The sequence below is a fragment of the Chlorocebus sabaeus genome, chromosome 19, assembly GCF_047675955.1.
Source record: "Chlorocebus sabaeus isolate Y175 chromosome 19, mChlSab1.0.hap1, whole genome shotgun sequence".
Taxonomy (NCBI): Eukaryota; Metazoa; Chordata; class Mammalia; order Primates; family Cercopithecidae; genus Chlorocebus; species Chlorocebus sabaeus.
In genome coordinates this window covers 28,506,891-28,520,485 of record NC_132922.1, presented here as the reverse complement: position 1 = coordinate 28,520,485, position 13,595 = coordinate 28,506,891, and the positions used below count along the sequence as shown (strand labels likewise).

Sequence of the window (13,595 nt, the reverse complement as noted above, 5' to 3'; positions counted from 1 at the left end):
GTCCATCCTATTGTTTCTGGCTACAGTGACCATGTTCTGAGGGTGAGACTCACACAGTTTCATTTCAGAACATTGACATGAGCCCTGGCACAGTGAGGGCCTCACCCAGGAAATGCAGCCAGAGGAGCTGGGCCCAGGTGTCAGTCTGGGCAGCTCCCACAGGGCTGGGATTCCCAAGGAGATGCTCGAGGTCGAGGTGCTCTAGGAGGGGGGCAGTGTGAGGATACAGGGCTCTAGTCCTTCTCCTAGGATGTCTGCCTGAGCCTCTTGTCAATCTCAGGGCCTCGTCCCTCCCTGTCCAGCAGTGTCCTGGGGAGCTGAGCCCTCTGTCCTAGGCACTTCCAGAGATGCCTGACTCCTCCTCCCTCTGCCTCTCCTTCCAGCCCCAGGCAGACTGTGACTCAGTGGGCAGCTCCTGTGCTCAGGGGAGTCTCAGGTGGGTGGCGTGGCACATTCAGGGTCCTGGTGCCTGGGTGGGCGTCTCCAGCCTCCTGAGATGCTCTCCAGAGAGACAGGGATCCTCACCTGCCTTAAGCCACAGCTCTGACTCCAGAGCTATCCTTGTCTCAGTGACACGATCTGCCTGGGTAGAGGGACCAGGGACCGCCCACCCTCCGGAGCTCATGGTCTGTGCACATACTGAGATCTTGGGACTCTGACAGAGAACAAGGAGCTTATAAAGTTGACTTCTCAGTTCGGTCTGGATTTCTGGTACTTTTTCGAGTTTACATAATACATTGATGAGAAAAACAGTAAAGAATTGAAGAACCAAGAATGCCAATTTTTAGCCTACGTTGAGGGATGGGGATGTCATAGAAGGAGCAACACCAAATGTGAAAGGAGACTAGATATTGGGATGCATCCACAAAAAAGCAGGTGGTGGTTCACCGAGCAAACTGCCACGTAGAAAAGACTACCAGTGATCCTAGTGACTCAGAGCCTCATTCTGATGAAATGACCAGGAGGGGACCAAGTGAGTTTGGAGAGCCCAGAGAGGACAAAGAGGAAGACGATGGGTCCTGGTCCATCTTCTGCTGAGATACCATCAATGATCTCAGCAGGGCCCAGCTCAGCCCCAGTCCAGGCTCTTGGAAGGTCCACAGCCTTGCTGAGCCTGGTCCAGGACAGAACCCAGATCAGAGAGGTTTGGGACAGTGGCTGTGTGGCCAAACCCTGGGATGGTGACTGTGACCAGGGGCCTTGGAAGTTGAGGCTGATTTTCTGACCAGAGAAGCAGATGGAGGAAGCTGGAGAACCCACCTCTTCCTCCTTGGTCTCCTGTGCTGCCCCCACAGCTGCTTTGAGTGACATCCCTCAATGAGGAGTCCAAGAGGATGTGCATTTGCATAAACAACACTCACTCACTGCCCCAAAGGGCCTCCTGAGAGAGGATAAGAGGCACCTGGGGAGCCCAGATGTGCTGTGGGCTCAGGAGATAGAGCTCTAGGTATCTCACCATGGACTGGACCCCTCATCTGCTCCCCCTCCTCACTCTTTACTCAGGTGCTGCCCCCAGGCCCTGCCCTAGGCTCAGCTCCCACTGAGCTGAGACTGCCCAGAACCCTGAGCTCACCTCAGGCACAGCATCAGGGTGAGATCCTCTGGGAATAGGTTCTTCATCTTCAAGCCCCCTCTCCTCCCCTCTTTCATGGGTTCCATGGCCTCCGATGAGCTGACACACAGCAGTCATTGCTGTCAGTGTCCCTGAGACGGATGGCCAGGATCACCAGTTGTGGAAATAGAGTGGGGAAAATTATGATCATTAGTACCAGCTAAAGCCAGGCCAGACCACTGTGCTGGCCATATATACAGATCACTCCCAGTTCTCGGGGTCTCTTAGTGATTATCGGGGTCTAGATCAGATCAGCCAAGACAGTCACCCTGACCATGAATGGGACCCAGCCGAGGATGAGGCTATTAATGTCAACTGAGTGGCAGCAGTAGTACTCAATCCACGTTGACCCAGGCAGATGGGGAAGTGAGACAGACACAAACCTCTTCCCAAACTCTGTCTTCCTTTTCTTCCAGCCCCAGGAGGACTGTGGACAAAGCCATGAACAGGTCTGGCCCAGGTCACCTGGATCTGGCCCCAGGCTATCCTTCCCTCTAGCCCTCCAGCCAGGCTCTGCAAAGGGGAAGTCAGCAGTGAATTGGGGTCTGGCAGAACAACTGAGACCTCAAGTTCAGCTAAGCAGAATGTCAAGAAAAAAGATGTAAATTTTTGTCAGCGGGTCACTACGGACATTAATGAGTGGAGCCACTCCAACTCACTCCTTGATTCCTGGACTATGAATTTTGGCTGTGGGAGGAACAGTGCCACATATTAGCCACTGACTGACAAAATATACCCCATCCTGAAAAACACAGCCCCAATCCTACATGTCCTTGCCGCCTCACTGGCATAGTAAATGAGTCTTCTAACAGCCATTAAACCATTCAATGAAGCCACATGCCTCAGAATGTTGGGGATGATGGCAAAACACTTGAATTCTATGAGGACGGGCCCATGGCAGCCCTTCATTTTTTTTTTTTTTTTTTTTTGGGACGGAGTCTCGCTCTGCCTCCCAGGCTGGAGTGCAGTGGCCGCATCTCAGCTCACTGCAAGCTCCGCCTTCCCGGGTTCACACCGTTCTCCTGCCTCAGCCTCCCAACTAGCTGGGACTACAGGTGCCCGCCACCTCGCCCGGCTAGTTTTTTGTATTTTTTAGTAGAGACGGGGTTTCACCCTGTTAGCCAGGATGGTCTCGGCCTCCCAAAGTGATGGGATTACAGGCTTGAGCCACCGCGCCCGGCCTCATTTGCTATTAAATCAGTTCCTTTATCAGAGCCCCCTGTGGAATACCATCACGGTGGCTGAGGCATTGTGTAGTTCAGGGATAATGGTTTTGGCAGAAGCATTGCAGCCAAAGAAAGCAAATCCCTTTCTAGAGTAAATGTCAATTATGCTACCAAAAAAGAGCTATTCCTGCCATGATAGAAGAGCTCTAATGAAATTTATCGCAGCCAGATGCTTTCCTGCTTCCTGCAGAGAAGTGCATCCTATAGGGATCTTCCTGCTGGTCCCTGCTGTTGGCAGATGGTCACTCAGCAGTGGCAACCTCAGGCCATGCCCAAGGAAACTGAGACACCAGGCACCAATGAGCCCTTAACTAGAAAATGCACCTGCGAGGTTCCTGCTTGCATCTGTGGGCTGCAGGAAGCAGAGCTCTGGGTGTGTCTCCCCCCCTCTCTTCCTCACTCTCTGCACCGGTGTGGGTCCTGACCTCAGGCTCAACCTCCACAGGACCCTAAGCCTGGCCATGATCCTGAACTCAGCCTAGAAGTTGCTGAGAGTGAGCCACACATATTCCTGAACCTGCAGGCTCTTTGGTCTTCTAAAGTCTCAGCTGCTCTCAACAGAGGTGGCCATGAGATACCTGTGCCCCACCTGCTCCAGAAGGAGTAGGGCAGGCTACAGAACAGAGAGAAGGAGCAGGAACTAAGCCAGGCCGTGTAGAGTGCCAACACAGGCCCCTACCCCAATTCCCAAAGATTATCCAGCTCTAACCTGGGGCACAGCCCTGCTGATCCCACCACCTGCAGGTTGAGGTGAGTGCCTCACGATGCTCAGGCCATGATGGGAGATGGCACTGTACCAGGTGGACACAGCCCTGCTGCCAGCCTTACCCTTACACCTCCTCCTTTCCTGCCTTGGTCAAGCTCTGATCCTCAAAGCAAATTCAGGACACTTGGATTAACTCCTGGATTTGCCATTGCTTTTCTCTATTGTCTTGAGCAATTCAGTCTTTCGGTTCTCAACTTAACTTTCTGAGAAATGGGAAAGCATACACTGACTTTAATACAGATAAAAGGGCCCTATAAATTAAAGAGAAACTTCAGAGGCATCTGAACAAGGGGCAGAGTTCTTAGAATCCTGTTCTTCCTCAGAGAGAATCCAGGAAAGAGGCTCGGCCAAGAGTATGTTTTCTGCATGATGGGAATGGGCTTCCCCTTTCATCAAAACTCTAGACCAGGCTATTGTAGAAATCCTCCCACCAGAAACTCCAAACCTTTGTGATGAAATAAAATAACTAAAATAGAGATAATAATAATGATGATGATAACGGCAATGATGGCGGTGGTGGTGATGGAGGTGGTGATGGAGGTGGTGGTGGTGGTGAGAGAGATGGTGATGGTAGTGGTGGTGACGATGCAATGGTTGTGGTGGTGATGGTGGTGTGGTGGTGTGGAGGTGGTGGTGATGGTGATGATGGCAGTGGTGATGGTGGTGGTGATGGAGTTGGTGGTGGTAGTGGTGATGGCGGTGGTGATGGAGTTGGTGGTGATGGTGGTGGTGGTGGTGATGGCGTTGGTGGTGATGGAGTTGGTGGTGATGGAGGTGGTGGTAGCGGTGGTGGTGATGATGGCGGTGGTGGTGGTGATGGTGATGATGGAGGTGGTGGTGATGGTGGTGATAGCGGTGGTGATGATGGTGGTGGTGATAGAGATGGGATGGTGGAGATGATTGTGGTGGTGATGCTGGTGATGGTGGTGGTGATGCTGGTGATGGTGGTGGTGGTAGCGGTGGTGGTGATGATGGCGGTGGTGATGGTGGTGGTGGTGATGGTGGTGATGGCGGTGGTGATGATGGTGATGATGGAGGTGGTGGTGATGGTGGTGGTGGTGATAGAGATGGGATGGTGGAGATGATTGTGGTGGTGATGCTGGTGATGGTGGTGGTGATGCTGGTGGTGATGATTATGGTGGTGAGGATGGTGGTGATGATGATGATGATGATGCAAGTGGACAACTGAGCTTTACTGCCAGAAACATCATGTATTCCTAGTGAGTTGTAGTTTCTCCTCTTGGGTGGAAAGAGCATCAGTCTTGGTTCTTAAATACACAGGAACTCTGGGTTCCTATAGGGGGTCACAAATGTTTCTCTGTACCTTGACACTTTGCAGAGGACCTACAGCTCATTCTGCTCTCTCCTTTCTTCCAAAAACCTTGATTCACAGAAAGGCATTTAAATCCTCAGTCAGGGTTACAGTAATTGCACCTGTCCCACCTCCCTGAAACACCACATTTGTAACCTTGCTGTACTGGGCGGAGCAGGGCAGGGCGCATTACACTAGTATAGAGTCAGGCTGGACTCCCCAGTCCCCAATTTTTCCCTCTCTCCCTCTGCCTCCTTGCTCACTGCACAGGTGCTGCCCCCAGGGTCTCAGCGATTCATCAAGCCCCAGGGCTCTGGGTCCAGCCTGGCCTTGACTGTGAGCTCAGCAGGCCCCTGCCTGTGGTGGGCAGGATGCTTATGACCCTGCTGCAGGTGGATGGGCTGGGGGCTGAAATCCCCCCACACTGCACGCCTGTGCTCACACTGCCCTAAGGGCTCTTTCATCCCTGGAACTGTGTCTAGGCCAGGCACGTGGGAAGATTTTCTTGGAGGTCAGTTTCTCAGTTTTAAGACTTTCCTCTTTTCTCTCTCTGTAGGCTCCGTGGCCTCCTATGAGCTGACTCAGCCACCCGCGATGTCAGTGTCCCCGAGACGGACAGGCAGGATCACCTGCTCTAGAGATATGTTGGATAATAAATATCCTTCCTGGTGCCAGCAGAAGCCAGGACGGGCCCCTGTGCTGGTCATCTATGAAGACGGCAGTCAACCATCAGGGATCCCTGAGTGATTCTCTGGCTCCAACTCAGGGAACACAGCCACCCTGACCATCAGCAGGGACCAGGCTGGGGACAAGGCTATTACTGTGCTACAGATCATGGCAGTGGGAGCAGGTGGCAGTGACTCACAGTGACACGGACAGATGGGGACACAGGACAGAAGCCTCTCCCCCAACCTGGCTGTTGCTCTGACCCACCCTCAGCAATGACATGGCCTTCATTTCAACTGACTCTGCCTGTTTCTCCTGCAGCCCAAGCAACAGGAGAATGGTGTCAGACTTCCATTTGTATTGTAGTTTTCACAAATAATTCAACTGAAGTCCAAATATCTTGCCACTTGAAATGCAAGCCTCTGCAGAGACCAGCGCACAGGTTCAGGGGACAGAAAATGTCTCTAGAGAGTTTGATTCCTGCATTGGTGACCAAGTCTTTCCCCTCCCTTTCAACCCAGACTGTGGCAAGAGCACCCCCTACAGGCAGCTGAGTCTATGGAGAGACGCTGTCTCAACAGGGACCCTGAAAATTTGGGCTGAGGATTTTCCCATGTCCTCCCCTGGCAGGCTGGTCCCAAGATGCTCAGAAGAGGTGACTGTTACAGGTTCAGGGCCTCCATGGTCCTCCTTTTTTCTCTCCATTGCAAGTGACCTTTGGATTGTCACACCCCTCTCAGTCCCTTTCCTTCTCTGTCAAGTGCTTTTTGCAGATTCTGTGCTCCAAGGTCCTAGATCTGTAGAATTTCAGGGTAAGAAGTGCTGGTCACCCACAGGGGGTCCCAGGCAGCTGGTACAGGCAACAGTGTAGCTCCCCATAGGGCTTCATCATGAGCTCTGAGCGGAGGAGAGAAACCACTCCCCCGAGTGTCTTCAGTCCCAGGTGAACTAGGAAGAAGCCACTGGGCTCAGCTGAATACACCTGAGCCTCCCTGAACACACCTGAGCCTCCCCTTTTTCTGGCCTAGCAGCATCATCCTGGATGCCCCTGTATGTGCTAAGCAGCCACCAAACAACCCAGTTAATTACCTGGAAGTTTTCCCTCATCACACACGACTACAAAAGACTCTTGTGCCCAAATTACTCACTTGTTAAAATAGCACAGTGAGCCTAAACTGGCTTGAATCCGGGACCCCTTTCAGGTTTGCCACTGTCTTCTCAGAGCCTCACACACACCAGACCCTTCCCACAGGGACCCAACTCCACCGTTCCCCACACGGCTCCTGGGATTCATTCCTTCTTTCAGTCCTGACAGCGGTTGCAGAGACACTTCCCCATTAAGGTATCCCCTGGCTCTTATTATAACATGTCCTGCCTGTCATTTTCTGGCCAAATCTTTTAAATTTTCTGCATAATGTTTGTAACTGTAAGGTTCTCTCCTGTCATTATTTTATTAATTGATTGATTTGTGTTAATTATTTTCCTAACTGGTCAGCAATACTTTTTAACCACAAGAGCACACATATGAAAATCAGATGCACAGCCAGCTAAGGGCATATTTCTCCTGCAATAATACCCACCACTTTCACGAAGACGCCAGGCTCTTTCTCACTTTCTGTTCCACCATCCATATGATGATGGCTTTGTTTCTATCCTTGCTGATGTAAGACCTCAGGGTGGCTGCTGTGGCTCCAGCTATCACTCCCATATTCAAGAGGAAAATTGCCCCATAAATCCATTGGGTTTCTTTCCTTCACAAGAGCAAAACTTTCCTGAGAAGAACCTCACCCACTGACCTCCCATCCCACTGACCAGGCCTGAGCCACACGGTCAGTCTCCATTGAGAAGCACCTGGGAATTGGCCGGGCGTGGTGGCTCACGCCTATAATTATTCCCAGCACTTTGGGAGGCAGAGGCGGGTGGGTCACCTGAGGTCGGGAGTTCGAGACCAGCCTGACCAACATGGAGAAACCCCATCTCTACTAAAAATACAAAAATTAGCTGGGCGTGGGGGCGCACGCCTATAATCCTAGCTACTCAGGAGGCTGAGGCAAGAGAATCACTTGAACCTGGGAGGCAGAGGTTGCATGAGCCAAGATTATGCCATTGCACTCCAGCCTGGGCAACAAGAGCAAAACTCCATCTCAAAATAAAATAAATTAAATAAATATAAAAGAAAAAGAAAAGAAGGAGAGAAGGACCTGGGGATCACAGGTCTGTCTTTTCAGTGAATATAGAAGACAATACTCGGGTTGAAGGTGGTCGGGACTATCTGCTTGGTCTGCAAACCCAGTGTTTACTTAACGGTGGAACCAACATGATGAGCAACTCACTTCAAGAAGGTTGTGTCCCATTCCTGCTGAATTCCCAGCATGGAACGTGACCCAGACCAGAGTGGGTGGCGATAAACATTTGTTGGGTGCATATTTTTCTGTCTCTTATATTGGAACAGCAACCACCACTGACTGTTGTCTCTGTACCTAAAGCAGGCAGCAAAAAGAGGCTGTCCTTGGATTCTGTGAGCCCACTCCCCTGTGCCAAGCCCTGATATCACCCCCATGGCCACCCACAACTCAGAGTCATATGCAGGCAGCCTCAGGTCGACCTGCCTTCTCCTCCAAATTCTCACGTTCATATTCTCACGGGTAACCTGCACCCCATGCACCTGGTGTTGAGGCAGGCTTGGGTCACACAGAAAAGAGGAATGCCGTCCCTGTGGCCAGTAGTCCACAGATCAGGGAGTCAGGGACCTGATCAGCAGGTTCTGGTTCTACACCTGGACCCAGGAGGCCCCCGAGTCTCCAGTAGCCAGTGTAGAGTGGCCATCAGGGGATGCAGAGTGTAGAGTGGCCACCAGGGGATGGCAAAGCTACCTGGAGATGAAGTGGACCCGGGTGATGGGGGAAGCTGATGCTCAGGGAGAGTCAGTGAACACCACCCGAGACCTAGAAAGGAAGGTGGCATTCCTCTACAACATTGTCCTTAACACTGAGGTACAAATTCTCCACGTTTCTCAGTTTCGTCTCTGGCCGATGTTGCATATTTGACACAGATCCAGACACTGCTTCCCCGCCACACAGTGGCCCACTCTTCTGTGATAAAACGCTGTCACTGCCACAAATGCCGTCCTCCCTGTGGGCACATTTGTTTCATCTCCCTCCTGTTTGCTCTGAGAGTCTCCTCATTCTGCCAGACAGCAAAGATTTCTTTGAGCACAGAAGCTGTACCTGACCCTGACCACACACTGGGAGTACTGAGGCACAGCACCTGTACCCTGCTCCAGGAACTCACAGCCAAGGCCAGGAACTTACAGCATCTGCTGGATCTTTCAACACTCCATGTGAACATGAGAAGGATGACGCTGGTTCTGGGAACCACCACTCAGAAGCAACAGCAGGTCCCTGCGCACATGCAAGCCTCATGGTGTCACCTGCAGAGTGGGATCACGAGGATCACCGCACTGGGCTGAAAACTGCCCTCCAGAGGGGGAGCTCCAACTACACCTAAAGCTGGACACTGCCACAAAATGTTGAAGGAAAGGACAGCCCATCCCTGGATTCCTCAATTATCCACATCACTCCTGAGCCAGGATCCAACAGAGAAAGGACTTGAAGTCCCAAAATAACCCCACAGTTGCCACTGTGACTCCCTGGTCACCTCCAGACAGGACAAGGAATGGCCACATGTGCAGGACATTTGATTGCCTGGAAGATGCACACACAATTCCCCTCAGAGCTTTGCATGACCAGGGCAGCTCAGGAGTGAGGCCAGGACCCCGCAGTCTACAGTGGAGACATCAGCCCAGATGATGGGATCAGTAGGAGAAGAATTCTCTGCACTGGGACTGAGTCTGCAGGGCCCACCCCTCCTCTCTCTGTGTCCCTTGGGGTTGAGCCCTTCTCTGGAAACTACAAAGCTCTTCCAGCAGCAGCCCCCAACTCTGCTGATTTAAATCATGGGTTGCTCTCTCCGGTAACGGGATAAGAGAGGTCTTGGAGGAACCTGCCCAGCCTGGGCCTCAGGAAGCAGCATCAAGGGTGCCTCAACCATGGCCTGGATCCCTCTCCTCCTTGGCCTCCTTGCTCACAGCACAGGTGCTGCCTCCAGGGTCCCAGCCAGCTGCCAAGCCCCGGGGCTCTGGTTCCAGCCTGGCCCTGACTCTGAGCTCAGCAGGGCCCTGCCTGTGGTGGGCAGGATGTTCATGACCCTGCTGCAGAGGGAGGAGCTGATGAGGCTGAAATCCCCCCAAACTGCTCTCCTGAGCTCACACTGCCCTAAGGGCTCTGTCATCCTGGAGCTGTGTCCAGGCCAGGCACATGGGAAATTTTCTTGGAGGTCAGCTCCTCAGTTTCAAGCCTTTTCTCTTCCATTTTCTCGTCTTGTAGCTTCTGTGGCCTCCTATGAGCTGACTCAGCCGCCCTCAATGTCAGTGTTCCTGGGACAGCCAGCCAGGATCACCTGCTCTGGAGATAAACTGGGGAATAAATGTACTTTCTGGTATTAGCAGAAGCCAGGCCAGGCCGCTGAGCTTGTCATCTACAGTGATAGCCTCTGGCCCTCAGGGATCACTGAGTGATTCTCTGGCTCCAATTTGGAGAGCACGGCCACACTGACCATCAGCGGGGTTGAGACTGGGGATGAGGCTATTACTGTGCTGCAGACCATGGCGGTGGGAGCAGCTCACAGTGACTCCCAGTGACACAGACAGATGAAGACATGAGACAGAAACCTCTCTCCCAACCTGGCTGTCACTCTCAGGCTGCTCCCTGAGCAATGACCATGACTTTCATTTCAAGTGAGGCTGCCTATTTCTTCTGCAACCCAAACAGCAGGAGAATCCTGTCAAATTTCCATTTGTATCACGGTTGTCACAAAGAATTCGTTTCAAACCCAAACATCTTGCCACGTGAAATCCAAACCTCTGCAGAGACCAACGTGCCGGTTCAGGATGTAGAAAATATCTCTAGAGAGCTTGGTCCCTGCACTGGGGACCAACAGCCTTTCCTATCCCTTTCAACCCAGAGTGTGGCAGGTGCGCCCCCTACAGGCAGCTTGAAGAGCCCACAAGGAGATGCTGTCTCCATAGGGAGGGACCCTGAGTATTTGGGCTGAGGATTTTCCCATGCCCTCCCCTGGCAGGCTGGTCCCAAGACACCCAGATGTTATCGTCACGGGTCCAGGGCTTCCGTGATCCTTTTCTCCCCCCTTTCCAAGTGACCTTGGGATTGTCACACCCCCTCTCAGTCTCTTCCCTTCTCTGTCAAGTGCATTTTGCAGATTGCATGCTCCCTGGTCCTAAATAAATTTCAGAGAAAGCAATGCTGGTCACCCACATGGAATCTCAGACAGCTGGCCTAGGGCCAGAGGCACAGGCAGCAGTGCAGGTCCCCACAGAGCTGCATGGTGGGCACCGGGTGGAGGGGAGGAACCAGGAACCACTCCCCAGAGTGTCTTCAGCCCCAGGTGAATTAGGAAGGGGTCAGCGGGCTGGCCTGAATCCACCTGAGCCTCCCCTGTTTCTGGCCCAGCAGCATCATCCAGGAGGCCCCTATATGTGCTAGGCATTCTCCAAAGAACTTGATTAATTACCTGGAAATTTCCTGTCACCACACCTGACTACACATGACTCGCCCCCAAATTGCTCATTTGTTAAAATAGCACAGTGAGCCTACACTGGCTTGAATCTGGAACCTCTTTGAGATTTGCCACTGCCCTTTCAGATCCTCACACGCACCAGACACTTCCCACAGGGCCGTGACTCCACCGTTTCCCACACAGCTCCGGGAACTCACTCCTACTTTCAAACCTGACAGCAGCTTCAGAGACACCTCCCAATGAAAGTATCCCCAAGCTCGTATTCTAATATGGCCTGCTTGTCATTTTCTGCCTAAAACTTTTTAATTATCAGCAAAACATTTACAACTATAGAGTTATTCGCCTATTGTTATTTTCTTAATTGAATGATGTGTGTTATTTTCCTAATTGTCAAAAATGCTTTGCAAGAACACACACATGAAAAACGGGCACAAACAGCTAGAGGCATATTTCCTTCTGCACTAACACCCACCACTACCGTGAACACACTGGGGTCTCTTTCTATTCCACTATCCCTATAATGTCGGCTTTCTTGTCATCCTTGCTGTTGTAAGACCTCAGGGTGGCTGCTGCAGCTCCAGCTCTCACACCTGTATTCAAGAGGAAAAGGGCCACACAAATCTGTTGTGTTCCTCCCCTTCACAACAAAAGCTTCCTAAGAAGAACCCCACCCACTGAATCTCACAACCCATTGACCAGTCCTTGGCCACAAGGTCAATTCCAGCTAAAAAGGACCTGGGAATCACAGGCACCGGTGTTTTCAGTGAATATACAGGACGATGCTGAGGTGGAAGGTGGCAGGGACTATCTGCTGGGTCTGTAAACCCTGTGTTTACTGTACGGTGGAGCCAACATGATGAGCAACTCACTTCAAGAAGGGTGTGTCTTGTTCCTGCAGAGTTCCCAGCATGCAGCGTATCCCAGACCAGAGTGGGTCTGGATAAACATTCGTTGTGGTTCATGCTGTTTTGTCTCTGACATTGATGCAGCAGCCACCACAGCACATTGGCCCTGCATCTACAGCCGGTACCAGTAAAAGCCAATCCGTAAGTCCTGTGACTCGCATCTTCCATCCCAAGCCTTGTATTTCCTCCATAATCACCCATCACCCAGAGACATGTGCAGGCAACCACAGGTGGACCTGCCTCCTCCTTGGTCAAATAGTCATGTTCATATTGTCATGCGTAAGCTGAGACCCTTGTACCTGGTCTTCAGACAGTCAAGGCTGACACAGCGAAGGGGAATTCCTCCCCTGGGGTCAGCAGTCCGCAGATCAAGGAATCGGGGGCCTGAGCAGCTGGTTCTGAATCCACACCTAGACCAAGGAGGCCCCTGAGCCTCCAGCTGCCAATGCGGAGCAGCCACAAGGGTGAGGCAGAGAGTCGCCTGGCAAAGCCACCTGGGGTTGGGTTAGGCCTGCCTGACAAGGAGATGCTGACAGGCAGGGAGGGTCAGTGACCATCACCTGACGCACAGAGGGAAAGATAGCATTTTTTCCACTAAGGTACAAATTCTCCAAACCTTGTGTTTCTCAGCTCCATCTCTTGTCGATGTTGCATACATGACACAGGTCCAGATACTTTGCTGCCCCCCACACCCGTTGCGCCACTCTTCTGTGCTAAAATGCTGTCACTGCCACGGAGCTCACCTTTCGTTTTGTGTCTTTCACCTCCCTATTTCCTCTCAGAGCCCCCTCATTCTGCTAGACAGCAAAGATTTCTTTCAGCACCGAAGCTGTACAGCACCTGTCCCCACCCCGAGAACTCACAGCCAAGGCCAGAAACTTACAGCATCTGCTGGATCTCGCAACACTCCATGTGCACATGCCACGGGGTGAAGTTTCTCCTGCGAACCACCACTCGGAAGCAACGGCAGGTCCCTGCACATGTGCCTGCCGCGTGGTGTCACCTGTAGAGTGGGGTGGCAGGGTCACTGCATTGCATTCAAAAGTGCCCTCCAGAAGGGAAGCTAGAACTACACCTAACATCTAGACTCTGCCATGAAACATTTAAGGACAGCACTTTCCTGGAGTCCTTAAATACCCACACTACTCCTGAACCAGGTGCCAACAGAGAGAGAACCTGAGGTCCCAGGACAATCCTTCAGTTGCTATTTGACTCTCTGGCCACCTCCAGGCAAGAGAAGGAATGACCCCAGGGGCATGACATCAGATACCCTGGAAAATGCACACAGAATTCCCCTCAGAACTCTGCATGGCCAGGCCAGCTCAGAAGTAAGGCCAGGACACCATAGCCTACAGCGGAGATGTCAGCCCAGACTATGGGGCCAGCAAGAGAAAGAGAATCCCGTGGGCTGAGGGTGGGTCTTACTGAGCCACCACAACCTCTCTGTGTTCCTTGGTGCTGAGCCCTTCTGGAAACCACAAAGCTCCTCCAGCAGCAGCCCCTGACTCTGCTG

The 13,595-nt window shown here is 52.2% G+C and overlaps 1 gene segment (V, D, J or C); it reads left to right on the top strand.

Moving 5' to 3' along the window:
* Nucleotides 1-13,595, top strand: part of LOC119618181 (immunoglobulin lambda-1 light chain-like) — a 384,505-nt gene that overhangs the window by 319,267 nt on the left and 51,643 nt on the right.